The sequence below is a fragment of the Sinocyclocheilus anshuiensis genome, unplaced genomic scaffold (genome assembly GCF_001515605.1).
Source record: "Sinocyclocheilus anshuiensis isolate Anshui unplaced genomic scaffold, SAMN03320099.WGS_v1.1 scaffold723, whole genome shotgun sequence".
NCBI classification, from domain to species: Eukaryota; Metazoa; Chordata; class Actinopteri; order Cypriniformes; family Cyprinidae; genus Sinocyclocheilus; species Sinocyclocheilus anshuiensis.
This window is the reverse complement of record NW_015551048.1, coordinates 136,099-153,953: the sequence shown is the minus strand read 5'-3', so window position 1 is coordinate 153,953 and position 17,855 is coordinate 136,099. Positions and strand designations below refer to the sequence as shown.

General features: G+C 38.2%; 1 pseudogene; it reads right to left on the bottom strand.

The window, feature by feature from the left end:
- LOC107661907 (protein Wnt-9a-like) overlaps nt 1-7,881 on the bottom strand; it is a 29,862-nt pseudogene extending 21,981 nt beyond the window's left edge.
- Between the last annotated feature and the right edge of the window lie 9,974 nt (nt 7,882-17,855).

Sequence of the window (17,855 nt, the reverse complement as noted above, 5' to 3'; positions counted from 1 at the left end):
TATATATATATATATATATATATATATATATATATATATATACTGTATATATATGTATATATATACTGTATATAAGAACTTTAACCATACGTTGCACATTGACTAAAACCTAGTTTACCACTGACTAAAACCTAGTGGTAAATTACTCAAGACTTTTCCATCTTTCTCTAAAATTCTTAACACAAATTTGACAAAAAAGCATTGTAGTCAGTTCTATGATTATCATTTTTGGGACTGGAATCAATCATGACCAATAAATGCAAGTCGGCATAGAGAAACTGCTCTATGCGGTGACAAATCTTAATGAACACAGTCTGCACCCCTAAAATGATCTGTGAATTCACCAGTGAACTGTCTGCCTTGCAAGAACAAAGTGCTCCCAAATAGCAAGAAGATGACGGGACATGATGGCAACAGTTGAGTGACACACACAGGATGTGAACGAGTCACCATGACCTTTAGAGTCACTGTGGGCTGTGGCTGTCTAATGAGACTTGCTCTCTGGATTCCCAACACCAGTCACTGGCACAATAGCCGAGATGTTGAGAAATATCAGGTTGTAAATTTGTCAGTTCTCATCATGACAGAACACAGAAACATTGCAGATGTACACACACAGGATGGCTAAAAATCAATCGGACACAGATAGTCATTCCAGAATGTTTGAAACATTTCGCAAAGAAAAGTGTTTTCCATGTGCTAGTGGGGCCAGATGGATGAGGATGACATGTTTATTCACTTGGCACTAATATTTTGTTTGGCAAGGTCACTTGAGTATGTACTTAAAATCATTAACAGAGTTGCCAGTCTACTACAGTTGTAACCAGGTGTAATATCTAAAGGAAAAGTTAATGGACAACACCTAGAAAATCCCAAAGGAAAGCTTAATTTCTTAGGGGATTTCTCAGTTTTGTTTGAATTAAATATCAACGTTGTCATTGATGTTTGTCTAAAATTTATTTAAAAAATAGGCCAGTCTTAAATAAGCAAGCAATTGTTGAGCTTCACCGCGTGTAAGTTGAGTTGGTGATTATCTATGGAAAAATAATTGCGTGATGCTGTGGATTGTTGCTAGACCATTGCTAAAGAAATGTCTCAAGTTTACCTGCCAAAATCATACATTAAGTCTTGGGAATGTAGTAGTACATCTTTCCTCAACAAGATGCATGAGTTGAGATATTGTTCATGCCTGTAGCACAAATGGTGTGGGACAAGTTAAGCATTTAACAAAATAGTTTTTAGTTTAATACCTGAGCAATACCTGGTCTTGGAAGAATCTGATGACAAATTAATTGAATAAAATTGAATCCACTGACATTTGAATGTAGGTACCGTATTTTCCAGAAAATGACTATAAGTCACACCAGGTCAAAACTGCATTGTTGAAAGAAAAAGACACAGGCAAGTCGCATTGGGGTGTGTCCAAATGTATTATTACTTTCAGAAATAATATATAATACCGGTAAATAAAATGAAAAGTTTGTAAACATAGAAAGACTAGAAACATGCATTTTATTTCCCTCAACTTCATAGCAAATCATTTTACTTTACCGGTATTCAGAACAGGAATGATAAGTATAAAACAAACATAATTTATAGAGTCATTCATTATAAATTAAGAACACCAAGCCAAAACGAATTTATTTGAAGCGAAACTGGAATACTTGAATACACTTTATTTTGATGGTCACCTTTAGACATTTTGTTGACTAAAAGTAACTTTGCAACTGCATGTCAACTACCAGTCATTGAAGTATTAGTATAGTGTTATCAGACTGTTAGGCTATATGGACTAAGTTGACTATAGTTGCAAAGTTACTCATAGTCAGTAGACTACAGATATCTGAAGAAAGTGTTAGCATATATTAAGCAGATGCTCTACTAATACTTTAATGACAAGTAGTTGACATGTAGTTGCAAAGTTACTTATAGTCAACAGAATGTCTAATGAGGACCATCAAAATAAAGTGTCTCCCAAAAATGAAGCTACCCGAGAGTGGGAAATGTGTTAAACTTGGGCAAATATACCTCACTCATTCAGCAGGAATCCAAATGTGTGCACTTATAATAACGGCATTATATAAGTCGCTTTGGAACATACAGTCCAGCATGTTTCAGGTGACAAAAAAGTGACATATTTTTTTAAGAAATTATGTTAACTTGACAAATATAGCCATAGTTTTTCATATTGTTGTGTTCTCTTTTGAAATACAATTGAGGAGACACTAATGTACCTGTATTTACTGAGGTTGTTTTATTTGGAAACTAGCCAGAGAAGCAGCACAGCAATAGTCTCCATTCACTCTAAGTAATCTCAATGGTGCCTATGAGAAACAATATTAACAGGGCACAATATCTTAGAAAATAACTTGTGGGGGTAGTAGAGTAGGACACACACAGTAGGTTGGTGCGTACAGTACCGTGCGTGTGGTTAGCATTAGTAAGAGGTTTAACCACGGGGCTCGACACAGGTCAGCTGCTCAGCGATGGTGACTGTGTGACTGGCACAGCATGGGTGCACCACAGAGCTCCACATGACTCTACCTATCGACCTCACACCATGGCACTGAGAACCCCAGCACCCAGTGACAGGTACGAGAACTGCTCCACTCTCTCATTTGGGCTTCCACTAAAAGCCTTTTCGAAAAGCATGCAAACATATCCCTTAATGATGTGTTTTTCCTGATCATAAAAGCATAAAAATGGACTCAAGAAGATGGGAATCCTAACATGCTTTGACTGCGGGGCTTAGTAACGTAACATTTATGGTTCTTATTGTAAGTTGTGTGACAATATAATGAAACGGCATCTATGACACTGATTCTATGGGTGCGCTGATACATTGATCATCTTCATTCCAAATAGAAGACCGAAATGTCTTTTACGGAACCAATTAATCTTAAAATGACAGCTATATTAGTTACAGTTATTTATATTTGCTGCTGACAGAAATTATATAGCTTTTTCTACATATTAGAGACTCCCGAAAAGTCTGTGTGCCTTGTAGTTACAAGTACTGCAGCTGGTGCCTTGAGGAACCAAAAACCAAAATGCCTTTCACAGAACTAATTAATTTCAAATGCAAGCTATATTAGTTGGTTATTTATATTTGCTGCTAACAGAGATTATATATCTTTTCCTACATATTAGAGACTCTTGTGAAATCAGAGTGCACAAGTACTACTATACTGATGCCTAGAGGAACCAGTTGAAGTACTTGAATTTTTATATAATTTATTTATATAATAATTTAGCAGTATATTGTTCCCCAGTTCAGTCTTAAAGACCGAAGACTGATTCATGCGCGTAAGCTACCCTAGCCAAAACCATCTATTGAGACATTCATCTGTGGTTGTGTGTTTTTGTTTGTTTGTTCACGTTATGCAGGGAGTGCGGCTCTAACAGACTAAATGAAAAGGCAAACAGCTTTAATTAAAAACTCCAAGTTTGATGCAAGCATAATGAAACGGAAAAAGCACAAACTTGAGGTACATTCTTGGTTTGTCTTGCCTACTGTTTTGGCATCAACACCCAGTCCATGTAATAAATGTGCATGTATGGTTCATAGCTCAGAGTTTTTACAGTCATCTTATGGTTTTTCAGTCATCTAATCTTGGCCGTAGTCACTGATCATTTTGGCCCAGAGTCCACCCAAAGCCCTTTGTGGCGGAAAACAGCCTGTGGTGGGAGACGGAAAACACATGACATGGTAGTGCCACTAATTAACGTCATTTCATCAATCTTTGACCACCAAAAGCTATTCAGATTCCATATTGGCTTTCCGGTTTTGCCTGGCAATGCGCTCCTGTCTGCGATGCCCATCACTGCATTCCCAACAACAGCCTACATATCTACAAAACACACCGCTGACTGGGTTATGGCAGGAGCAGACCCGCCCTCTCTTAAAAAATCTGTGGTCGGAGCCATACTACCAGACTATTGAGCCGTTTGGATGCAAGTGTGCCAAACACATTTAAAGACATTCCCCAGAGCAATAATACCATATAATCAAGGCAGGGTTGGGATGACTCCTACGGGAGAAGCCATTCTCACAGCTTGTCGAGAAAGCCATTGAGGAAAAACAAACCGGTTGAAATATAGAGACACGGATTGACGTTTTTCAAGTGGTTACTTGAAATGTCATGAAAGCCAAAGAAATGTTCATAATCGTAAGTGTGTTTATAGTAGAAACGAAACACTGTGTTAAGCTGTCCAGCAATGACACACACCTCGGTGGAGTTGCACCTTTAGAAAAGACCATCACGTGTCTGTTAAGTGAAACACAGTTTAAGTTTGATGTAAAGAACATATGCATATGATTCAGTAAAAAGTCTGTGGGTGTGTGTAGGAAGTGGTCACATGTGAGGATCTTCAGTTGCAGACACTGCTATTCTCTGGCACTGAAAGGCGATCCACCACAGCTCAGGCAGCCGCTCTCATCAACATTCCCGAGCCCAAGTCTAGTCGGGAGATTTAATCTGAAGTCTTGTGCAGCAAACTGCTTCTGTACAGGGGCTTTCCTGAGAGTCGCGGCCAAAAAATGCCATCGCAAACAGATCAAACTGACCACAACTATACCTTTGAAAAAAAACTGCTGCTCTGTTGACCTTCTCCCTGTATCCTCGTCACGCAGCTCTCTGTGCTCATATCTGTTTTTGCCACTCATTTCCCACTGTACTAAGGTTTCATAAAGCAGCAGATGATGATTGAAGAGCAGGGCGCTTTTACAGTAGTGACTCCACCCCCTGGTGGAAACATCAGGCACTGCAAGTACTGCTGCACCTACTGATGGACAGGTCATGACAAAACATGACTCATTATTTAGTTAACGAAATCAAAATAAATGACAGATGAATTACATGAGGAGTGATGCACAGCTTTCACTGCAGATCTACAAATGCAAAAAGCTAGAGTCTAACTGTTTCCTAAATAAATACTGTGGAAGCTTTGCGCCTGTTCTGACTGGGTTCTAGGGGCCAGAACTAGAACCAGAACTGGTTGAGCCCTTATTACAGGGTTATCATGCACATACACATGCAGCTTGTTGCAGCCAACGTCTTCAACACAGGATTTTGGAACATGTGAGCAACAGCTGGTGTTAAATAATAAAGTGTCTGACAACTGACAACTTATCAACTGATAAAGATTTTAAATAGTTCCTTGTTAACAGGTCGAGTGCATTTCACCAGTCTTCCTTTTAAATGTCAAGACATCTGTCAGAACTTACTGTTGAGATAGCAATGCGACAGTTTTGGGCTTTTCAAATGTAAACACAGCATAATTTACATCTCTAGAATCATAATTTAGGTGGCAATAACCAGCTTCTTACATATCAGTCTTTACCCTCATTTCAAGTCAGGTTCCCCACATGTGACCCCAGGCTGGCTTCCTCAGGAGATCTGCATAAACTTGTCAAAGCCAGGTACAAAACAACCTCATTCCTTGGATATTCAGGGTTTATTTTCCCCATGTTTTCCCAGCACGTAACCTCTTCCCCTTTCGTCCCTCAGGCTATTTAAGGTGAGCTCTACACCTAGACAAAAAGTGTGCAGCCCCCGTATTGCTGCATTGTTCCACCACCATTTTGTCCCCAACCAACCGGACCTGGTCTCCCTGTGACTGCTGTTGAATGAGATATAGCTGAAATAAACACTGGACACCTGCCGCTACAAGCTGGAGGGGACGGCTGGTAAAAACTAAGGCTTTGCATTCTTGTGGCCAGGATGACAATGTCAGCAGCGGCTCAACTAGGCAAGGAATCCCACCCAACCCTCAGAGACACAGACCGAGGTCAAACAGAGACTGTGTTTAAGTTTCACATATGCTCCACCACACTGGGGAAATTGGGTATGCAACATTGACCCTCTATTTAAGTAAATCAGTGGCCGGAGATGCATTCGCCTCATGGAAGGTATTTATTTGCACGTTAGTGGAAGCAAGTGTGACAACATGTCAGAAAGTAATGGTTTCGTGCTGTTTCTGGCACAAGGTTGAAATGACTTGTTTGATTTGTGATTGTGTCCTTGTCTTGAGGAGTCACCCCCTTCTTTGACTGTAGAGTTCAACAAAAAGCCTAGAAAACGACACCCATATCAGCATTCAAAATGAACACTCATTGCGTGAGATAAGAAAGAACACCCATAGTGAAGTATATCACTAATGAGTTTCCTATAGTTTGTTTTCATGACCCGATAACATGGAAGCACAAGCAGTTTCCGTCAAAGTCGGCAAAGTGCTGAAACTGGCAAAAGTTTGAGTACTTTCAAACAATGGCTAGTTAGCCTCACATACGCATGACAAATTGAATGTTAAAAATATCAAGACATTTATTAGACACAGCCTCTTGACACTGCATATCTGCTCATTATCAGACATTGTAGTTTAGCGTTTTCCATTCAATGTGCCAAAAAACAAGGGGAAAATATTGTTAAGAGGCTAACTCCAATTGATAACAATCTTTCAGATCAAATAATGGAGACTATAAATTTTTATGTGAAGTACTGTCCCACCCATGCGAACGCAGGCCAGCATTTATTAAATTTATTGACTTCCTAAGAGGGGGTAGAATAGGCTTAGACCCAGTCTACAACCACTGCAGCCCAACAAACCGGTTTACTGCTTCATAATGTTCAATGGGGCCTGAGGGAGCCACTCCCGCCCTGGCCCTTGATTTGCCCTAACAATATCCTCTCCTTAGCACACCTTTTTACATAGAATCTTCCATCACTGTAGAGCCAAGAGAAATAATGATACAGTGACATGAACTTCTGAGCAGTTGTCGAACGGGGAAAATTTTCTGTCTTGTGCATCACTACAAATTCTGGGTTAGAACAATAAGAGGCTATCAAACGCACACCTGTCCGTGGATTACGTCCAATAATTTTGGATTACATGAACTCATGTACATCTGTAATTTACATATTCTGTGTCTGTATATAAAAGACTTTCATTGCAGTCAACCCCTCCAAACTTGGTTTCAAACTTGTTGATACAAGTGACAATGATTTAAAGACGATGATTAAAAGTTAAACACATGTTTCTCGAAACATGAAGGCGCATAATGGAATAATATCAATAAGCAGAAATGCACGCGTCATAGAGGAACATATTCCAAAGGCGTTCCCGCGGTATCACAATTACCTCAATTAAAATTATGCTAGGGGAATGTTTATAGGGGGAACTGGGGAAACTGTAAATTCAACACACATTCTTGAACTTGCGCTTATTAAACTTAGTGAGCAAGCAATGGGGGTGCCAAAACGAGTGTTTATGCTGGATGAAGAAATATTATCTGCGATCTGAACAGACGTTTTGGCCACCAGGTTAGAGATCTTCGTAGCTTTATTGTTAACAGCTGTTGAGAGCTGCTCGTGTCTGTTTTCATTCTTCTACAAGCATCTATGAAAAAGACAAACCTGACCGGCTAGTACCTGCCATTCAAAACACGCTATTGAATTAAGACATTGATAAATGTGCCGATATGCACGATTTAATGAACTTGTAAATAAGGGCAAATGTATTGAATTTATAAATAAGTTATTAACCGGAGACTTAATGCGAAGATGTTATAATTAGAAAACATCACTCAGACTGAATCTGAACTCCACAGGTTGTTGTGGAGAGAAGTTTACATAACATTTCCTAGATTGCGTTTATGATTTTTGATTCATAAATTTCAAATCTATCTTTAGTCTATTCATTACAAACGTGAAGCTTGAAAAACATTTAAAGATTGAGGAAGAGTTCCTCTGCCTACCCGAAGTAAGCCGTGCACGGTCCAGGCAAGCTGATCAGAAGCACTATAATGGTAAATGATAACCATCCCAGGAGAAGGTGTCCATCCAGCATTTTGTAGCGGCTCTGGGGCAGCTCATTTCGTTCGTCCTGAGTTGCTGTGTAAAATCCCTGCTTGTGAGAACGGCACTTCTTATACACTCCGAGGATTTCTGCGCCCCTCCCATTCACTTAGAGCAGAACGAGAGAGAGAGAGAGAGAGAGAGCTGGGGGGACTGACTGGGCAGCTGGATTTTGAAAGTCTGGCTTAATTATTTACATTTGCTGTAATAGGAAAGCTAAAAGATTGTGTCTAAGCATGTGCACTAATAATCGTGATACTTCTGAAATGGAATAAGTGTACCGGTTTTCTTATATAGCCTACTGCATCTGGCTATTCTCTAAACTTTTTAATATCAGAGAAAATCTCTCGAGCTGATGAAAGAGACTGAGCATGCTCAACCAGAATATTAATATTTTTCCCATTATTCATGTTCCATTATGTTAAAGGGATTGTTCACTCAAAAATTCTGTCATCATTTTCCTCGAGTTGTTCCAATCCTGTGTGAATTGTCTTCCTTCTGTTGAACACCAAAGAAGATATTTTGAAGAATGTGGGTAACCAAACAGTTTCTGGTCCCCACTGACTTCCAAAGTATTTTTTCATTCAACATTCTTCAAAATATCTTCTTTGATGTTTGATATAAGAAAGTACACTCTTAAAAATAAAGGTGCTTCACGATGCCATAGAAGAAACTTTTTGTCTAAATGGTTCCATAAAGAACCTTTAACATCTGAAGAACCTTTCTGTTTGACAAAAGGTCCTTTGTGGCGAAAGAAGGTTCTTCAGATTATAAAAAGGTAAGAAAGAGATGGATCTTTAAAGAACCTTTGACTGAATGGTTCTTTGTGGAACCAAAAATGGTTCTTCTATGGCATCGCTTGAAGAACCTTTTGAAGCACCTTTATTTTTAAGAGTGTAACACATGTTTAGAACAACATGGGGAAGAGTAAATGATGACAAGATCTTCATTTTTGGGTGAACAATCCTTTTAAAGCTGGCCCAGTAGAGTCAAGACTTCTTTTATACATTTCTGAGAGGACATACATGGCACAAGTTCAGTGGCAGTGAGCAAATACAGGTCTATTATTTTTGTTCAATCTTTACACGTTTGACAAGATCTAGATGAAACTTTTAATAAGCAAGAAAAAAAAAGAAATGTTGGAAGTTATAAATCATGATGAGAGATTTGTTTTGGCAAGAGCGGAGGAGAAAAGTTTGTCTATTCTTGTTTGAATGTTTTTTTATTGATAAGCAGTGAAGACAACATACAGTACACCACACTAGAGCTAATCTGCTCTGCCTTCAAGGAGAAACCAATTATTGACACGCAAAGAATAATGTGTCATTAACATAACATAAATAGCACAGATGAAACACAAATCTTGGCATGATTATCCACCACTTACACATCTTTGTTTTGGCAGCGAGTTGTTAGCGAGATAGGGATCTGTTGGGCTGGTTCCAGCTCACTCTTGGGCACACCTGGAAGGAGCCCTTGACATGCTTGAAATGACAGCCCTTGAATGCTGCAACAATATGGACCTTTTCATCACAAGGATCACAGTAGCAACAACAGGTGGGCTACTGGAAGCTTTTGCCAAGTTTCTGTTTGCTAAGCTGCCTGATCTGCTGGATCATGACACAGGTGAAATGGCATTACTGAGGATCTACCTGAGCAGCCACGAGGCAATGACGTCATGCTTTGTTGACACCGGATGATGGGGAGCTCGACCTCACAAATGAAAGAACTGGATTTAAAAGTCTAAATGGCAAGATTGCATAATTCCTTTAAGCCTAGGTCTCCTAAAGTCAACACAAAATCAAAATGGATCTTATTTGCTTTCTTAGCATCCGTTCTTCAGTGTGAGTTATTTCAAATAAAAAAGTTTGCTGTCTACTCCACCTCTTTTTCATCTGACGACACAAATCCCTCTCATTTATCAACCCCTCCCCTCCAAGCACCTGTTAAATGGGTTTTCCGAATCCCATCAATTCCACTGGAAGGACCTATGTATCCTAACATAACCAACCTTAAATAGTTCACCCAAAAATTAAAATGTTGTCATCATTTACTCACCCCCATGTCGTTCCAAACCTGTATGAGTTTCTTTCTTATGTAGAGCATAGAAGAAGATCTTTTGAAGAATGGTAATCAAACAGTTGATGGTCTCCATTGACTTCCATAGTATTTCTTTCCCGACGAAGTCAATGGAGACAAACAGGGCCGGATTTGCCTCTTTTCGTGACATAGGCAAAACAAATTTTTGGGCCCCCATTCCTATTAATATAATATGCCTAATTTTACCACCACCCAAACAAACAAACATATTTCTTAATCAGTGAAACCGTTACAGTGTTTTCTTTCGCAATAAGCGCTTGCGTTCAGTCAATAAAGATCGAAATGTAGTTCTTAATTTGTTTGAGAACTGAGAAAGACCATTCCATTAATAGGCGGTGCGTACCACTTCTGGAGTGCATTATTTCTCTAACAATTTTAACAGCCTGGAGTCACAATCACATATCAATTGTTCAGATGATTTGTTTCAAGACACTTGACATGTTTCCGTCCTGAAATATCGTGTGTGTTGAACTAGCTAATTTTCCGCAAACGTTCTGTTGCAAATTCCAAAACGTCATTTTAGAGCTAATAAAAGAGGCTTGAGCCACTGATATGCAGGCTAACGCAGTTATTAATGCAGTCTAACACAGTTATTAGAGAGAGAAAGACAGAGAGAGAGAGAGAGAGAGAGAGATTAAGTGCGTGTGAATACGTGCGTCTGTGCATCTCTCAGCAGTATTCAGCAGCAGCGTCTACTAATAGCGAATCTTTAAGTTGAACTGCTTCAAGAACCTCGCTACTGAGAAATGTCATGTAGCTTTTCAGCTGCGAAACTATTTTATTGATAAATTCGCGGGGCAGCAACAGCTCTGACAACTATTTTTTGTCTGCGTCTCTGCGTGTGTGCGAGAGTGTGTGTCTGTAACTACTGTCTGTGGGAGGGAACGGGAGAAGGAAAGCGTGTTTTCTGTACATAAAAGAAGGTCGAAGACATGGAAATAGTTTGTCATTTTTTACCCTATTGTTTGTTATATTCATTTGCTCAATGTCTTCTGGTGTTTTGGTTCTTTTACTGTTGTAGATAGCCCATAGTATAACAAAAAATATTATATATCTCTTCATTGTGTTATTGTGTAACCTCCTCTGGACGAGCGAGCATATGCACGTGCCTAGAATGCCTATGCGTAAATCCGGCCCTGGGGACCAACAACTGTTTGGTTCTTGAAAACTCTTCAAAATATATTTTGTGTGTGTGTGTGTGTGTGTGTGTGTTCAACATAAGAAAGAAACATATACAGATTTGGAAAGACATGAGGGTGAGTAAATGATGACAAAAAAATTCATTTTGGGGTGAACTATGTCTTTAATTTCAAGCACAGGCCTGGACAGCAGACCGTGTTGTGCTTCTTGGAAAGACCACCATCATCTCTTACAACCTTTTGAATGAAAGCAATTTAACCAGAGATTCACACCAAATGCACCATCAAGCATGTTCTAAACAAGTCTGATTCGATAAGTCTTTTCAGAGAGTCAAACCTGCTTATATGATGTTTGTTGTTTTAGCGAGCACACATGCAAGGATATACAACAAAATCTGTGCCATATGTTACTGTTGAGATCAAAGACTGTGAAAGGAAAAAAAATGATGGATGATGCATCTTTACTGAAAAGTGATGCTAAATGTTCCAGGTATGGCCGCTGGCATCTTCTGCCGATGATGTCATTTGGAGCCGGTGTCTGCGCAGTAGTGATTGTGCGGTGGAGTATCAAAGTCTGGCCCAAACTCCTGAACACCCAATCACAAACACACTATCATGACGCCACACCCCGTTTTTATAGCATCAAATGAACTAAAACTAAAACTAAACTTATTAGTAAAGCGAAACACTTGAGCATATATAAGCATGATAAAACTAGATGGAAACCATCTTTGGGAATATTTATTTGAAGTGTAATTTGATTTTTTAGTTTGGCTCCTGTCCCATTTGTTTACATGGAGAGGGTAGAGTTTATGACCTATACTGCAGCCAGCCACTGGGGGCGATCAAAATTTTTTTAGCTTCACTTTTCAGAACATGTGAAGTAAACTTAGTGTAGACGCATTGCACACGTTAAATACCCTGTCATGTTTCTTTCATTTCCTAATCAATAGTGACGAATTCACTATTTCACTATATTCACTATTACTCTTCTATAAACACAGTTATGACTAGACTTAAAAATCTATAAAGATTCTGAAATTTAGGAGTTTTAATTCCTGCAAAGATATAACTAATTGTTCCAACTTATAGTTAGGGGTGTTATATTCTGCAAATAGCACATTAGGAAATCCGTTGTATTATCCTCTGTTGTTACAATGTGATTTGTACTGTAATAGACTTGCTTCATAACTGCACAGTGCAATTAATCAAAACTTTTGGATTACTATACCACACTGCACTGTTGTTAGGCCTACAGAGTTTAAAAATAATTAAAGGAAAACAGCTGTACAAATGGATGGTTTTCATAAGAGGAATTTAAGTTCTACATACAGAAGTGCACTGGTATAAAACGAGTACTTAATGAAATGTAGAGGGGGCAGTAGCAAAACTTCACTTTTCACCCATTAGTTTGCGATATATGTTCACACCAGTTTCAATGAATAGGGTATAAGAGGAATTTAATGGAAAGAATTAGCTCATAGAGACATGTATGTTTATGTTTCTGTTAGGTATGCATGGAGATTTAACAAAAAAAATGACAGCTGAAGAAGATGATTGACAGGCCATTTGCAATGATGTGTAAAGCCATGTCATGGTTAGTGAATAATCGTGCCTGTTGCCTTCAAGGCTTTTTTGGTTAGGTGTGTAAGACAAATTCACTCGTACACACAGTGCGTGCATGTCTGTGGCTTTATACTTGTGTTTTTCCAGATCAGACATGCCCAAACATGCACCTGTAAATTATCAGAATATCTGCAGATTTGAGCATATGCAAAGGAGTGATTAACCAGTGAAAATTGAATTAGCATTTTGAGCCATCACTTAAAATGGTGTTTATTTTTCTGTGCTAATGTCAAATACAAGAAAACATAAGACAAATGACTATCAGTTAAATGTTTTGTGATTTTAGTAAGAAAAAAACTAATAAAATTTGCATGCCCATTTAAAATTTGTTGTTCTTAATATTCGTTTACTGAGATTCTAAGCAAAACTTTTCGAAAAATTATGAAAAAAGGGTGCATTAGTAAAAATCATATCTAACAGCAATTGCGCATCAGCTCTTACACTATTAAAAATCATTTTTGCAAAGTTATAATTAAAACAAAACAAAGTTGGACTAAGTTGTACAAGAAAGTACAGTACTAATTTAGAATTTCTATTTCAAAATTTCCTGTGATACAAAGCGATGTATATTGTATTCAATGGGTTCCACATTTTTTAGCTTTGATGTAACTATTTCAAAGAAAACAGCTGTTCAACATGACTATTTCTTATTTTATGGTACTGAACAAGTGTGTTTACGCATGGCATGTAGACTCGCGTGAAGCTCAAAATAATGGTCTCTTTCTCTCTTTGCATATAAGACCCTATAAGAGAATAAATCAGTGTACACTCTTAAAAATAAAGGTGCTTCAAAAGGTTCTTCAAGCGATGCCATAGAAGAACCATTTTTGGTTCCACAAAGAACCATTCAGTCAAAGGTTCTTTAAAGAACCATCTCTTGCTTACCTTTTTATAATCGGAAGAACCTTCTTTCACCACAAAGCACCATTTGTGAAACAGAATGGTTCTTCAGATGTTAAAAGTTCTTCATAGAACCATTTAGACAAAAAGGTTCTTCTATGGCATCGTGAAGCACCTTTATTTTTAAGAGTGTAAGCTTCCTGACACCTATCTATCCCTTGTGAATACCAGCAGTAAGTAAAGGTAAGGACTACTAGGCTGGGAACTAGGTTGTGAGGTTCTTTTCATGAAATATATTCCTCATGTAGTGACTATGGCTGTGTGTATAAGTTGTAACTTCCATCCAGTTAACATTAACGCATCACAGGCAGACTCCCCTGCCAACCTTTTCGGGGCCCTGTGGTATTTTCAGGATTTTTAGGCATCATTAGTGGTTTGGGATGTGGAGGCTGACACTGCATCTGTAGAGCGGGGCTGTCTCAGGTCTCGCACCTCAGACAACTGCGGAGTCACCCTCTAGTGTTTATTTTCTCTGAATCATCTGAGGGTACAACCTTCACTACACCCTGGCCACATATTTACTCTCTCATCTTATAAGAAAGTTGGTCTTGGTCTTATTGTGAGCGACTCATTGGTTCAAAGCCTTTCCAAAGAGAGAGAGAAAAGTTTGTCTCTGTAATCTTTAATCAAAATGTAACATCTTGCTTTGGCTCTGAAATTACTTTCTTTTTTGGCTGATGTCACCAAGCTCTCTTATTTTTCAACTCCTCCACCTCCAACCCCCTGTCATTTAGAAACCACTTTTCATGATCCAATCAATTCCAGATGGGTAAAATCAAGTTTCGCCCTACATGTTTTTTTCTCATCGAATATCCTGTTTCACTTTGAAACATGTCACATTACAGAAGTGAAATGGTTGGTTGTTTCAGTGATTCAACATGTCAACTTCTGGTTGGTTGAGAAACTGCAATTCTGTTTAATGCTGCTAGTGGCTAAGAAATTTCATCTAAAGTCAAAATGCAATGTCATTCACAACCTAATTTACTTCCATGTGCATTTATTAGAGTTGCACATTATATGTAGCATGTTGGTTATTGGCCACTTTTTTTAAGCATCAACCAATATTGGATATATTGACAGTCTTTAAAACACTAATGTTGTAACACAGTAATAACATATTTTAAATGCACCTTACGCTATTGTGCTTGTAGTGGTGTGTAGAATTTAAAACAACTGATTTTAATTTTTAGTAAAAGATGAAGGCCAAAGGGAAAAGTCGTTAGAGGTGGAGCAAGTTAAAATTTGATCAAAAATTGTGAATATTTTCCTTAGAATAATGTGAACCAATGAATTATTTACTGTAAGTCCAGTAGCATGAAAGCAAATGGGCTTGATATGATTTCATATGGCCTATTTTGTGAGAGAATTCACCATGTTTCAAATGTATGTACCATGTCCTGCAGAATTCCTTGATGGCTCCTCAGACATACCAGTGCTACTCTCTTCATGCATCATATTTAGCTATCATATTGGTGAAAGACAACAGGCACGTAAAGAGAATGTAAAGAATTCTTTTTAAGCATAATTTCCTCAACTTATAGATCTAGTCCAGAGGAGCCCCCCATTCAAGGTGTTTGAGGAATGTGCAAGCAGAATACAGCTTACATAGAAACCATCGACTGCTGTTTGTACAGTGTGCATTAATAGACTTTATTGCATAGAATGCATTAGTGCATTACTAAGTAGTAGAGCAGCAAAGTTTGTCTATGGAAACACCCTGTCTGTTAGTGTTCTAAATATCAGTCAGCTACTGTTAAAAGCATATTTCTTCTCTAATTGTTGTGAAATGCTTCTGCTGATATGTAATGACATGTAGGAGCATGTCCATCTCCTTAAGGCTTTCTCTGTAGACTCCTTGTCCTCACAATACAACCTAGTTTTCTTAGTTAAACATTATAAAGCGAAAAGATTCCTGGGGCTTAGATTCCATGGCTGCTGGCCCTGAGGGAAACACAGTACCATAGCAATCAACCCCAACATCACAAGAAAAGAAGCTGATTGCTTGTAGTGTAAAAATGTTGAAAGCAGCAAGGTAAGTTAGGTGGCAATGTAATTGTGAACACTGACCATGTTGGGCAGGCTGAATCAGCATGTCTTAAATCAAAGTGTGTCAAAAGCACAAATTTTAGATGCAACTCAATGCAATTTAAAGTGCCCATGCAAATGTGTTTTGTGTAATTCATAAATTTACTTATTCTTTTCTACTGGAACATGCATGATCTCTATGAAGAATAGAATAGAATAGAATAGAATAGAATAGAATAGAATAGAATAGAATAGAATAGAATGTCAGGTTTCAGGCCCTACCATAGCACAGAAACTGCACTTGTTAAAATTACAAATGACTTGCTTCTTGTGTCAGACCAAGGCTGCATCTCATTGCTAGTTTTACTTGATCTTAGTGCTGCGTTCGACACTATAGATCATGACATACTCATAGATCGATTACAAAACTATACGGGTATTCAAGGGCAGGCTTTAAGATGGTTGAGATCCTACCTGTCCGATCGCTACCACTTTGTTTACTTAAACGGGGAGTCACCCCCGGGGAGTCACCAATTATCACCAGTAAAGTATGGAGTGCCACAAGGATCTGTACTAGGTCCTCTGCTATTTTCAATATACATGTTGCCCCATGTTGACTATTGAATTGAATTGAATGTAAAATACAACTGTATGTAAATACATGCTTGCAAATGGAGGTTTTTGAGTTATCTCAGTGACTTGATTCTTTTGAATTAGTTCACCAAAAACAATTCAATTCTTTCACTGACCCTGTATTCAGGTCAGACTGTGTTACAGTCCGCACAAGTTGATGCTAGTTGTTGAAACTCAGAGCCAGTCTGCAGATCTGAGTTGACAGATTTCATAGAAAATCGTGCAGTGTATGATGGTCACAATATGACTTCTTCCAGTGGGAAGATATCAAACGTTTGATATTTTGGAGACACATTTTAGAACACATATTGTTTTCATTCTCCTAGCAAAAAGGCACGCACGTGTTTCTGTGTGAGTTTGTGTTCAGAATGACTTAAAAGTCTGTAGTGTGTGATCCTCAGTCGTTTAATGTATGATGCCCAGTTTAATCCTCTGCAACTATTTACAACTTCAGCAAGTACTGTATATGATGTCTAGTGTTCAGATTTAAAACACTTTGCAACAAAAACACTTTAAGTCCTTAAAGAACCAAACAAGTCTTGATATGTTTTTATTAAATTTTATGTGTGTACAAAAGACTCCAATGAGAGTGGGACACCAAAGCAGAAAATGTTTCCCTTGTTTTAATATTATTAATATAATTTAACTATTAATTTTCAAATTGCTCAAAAATGCAGATTCATTCACAAATATAACAGCACTATGCATGCAGCATGATTGAGACGCAGAAACATGAAGGTTAAAACCTTTGTCATGGACATTTCAAAAATCATTGTTAACGATTTCCGATTTCTCAAAAATTAACGTGGCCATTCAATTTGAACTTGAGCTCACACTGTGAGCATTTTCATTCGTAAAGTTCACACTATAGCCATATTGTGCTGTAGTTTTACATATGTTCATTACAAAATGCTTTGTGCTTGTTGGATAATCTGTGTAAAGAATATTTGTTTGATTAGTCAATTATGTGTTTTTAATTATTTGCATCTTTCTAAATAAGGCATTTGGCTTTGGGAATATGCCTATAATGTACAATAAAATAGTTTCAAAGTAAAGTAAAGTAAAATGATATTACAGGTGGCCTCTTTGCTTGCACCAGATGGAAAGTTTTGTAGCAGCAGGCGCAAACCTGTAGGACTTTCTGTTGCAATGATTCTGGATTAACCTACTGCTAAACTTGTTCCGCTTTCCCTCATATTCCCAGTGTGTTGTCCATGACAGCCAGTAGTTTAGACATCATTCTCCGCCAGAATATGTGTGCTGCATAAAAACTGTTCACCAGACCTCTGTACTCCACCTCCTGCCATAAATTTCATCTCATTTTCATTATCTCCTTCCCCCATTTAGTGAACTACGTGGCATCCAGTATATAGGGAACAGTGAATGAGTGAGTAGTTTTCAGTGAACAGACTCAACCAAGGTTTTTTTGGGTTTGCCTACTTTGTCCTGCAGTTAACCTTATAGAACATGATTCTTAGAGCTTTGTCTTAGTCTATCAAACCTGATAGCTGATGAAAGCTCTCTGTGATCATCAAAGAAGGCACGACCTTCAGCAAAAAAAAAAAAAAAGCCTTTT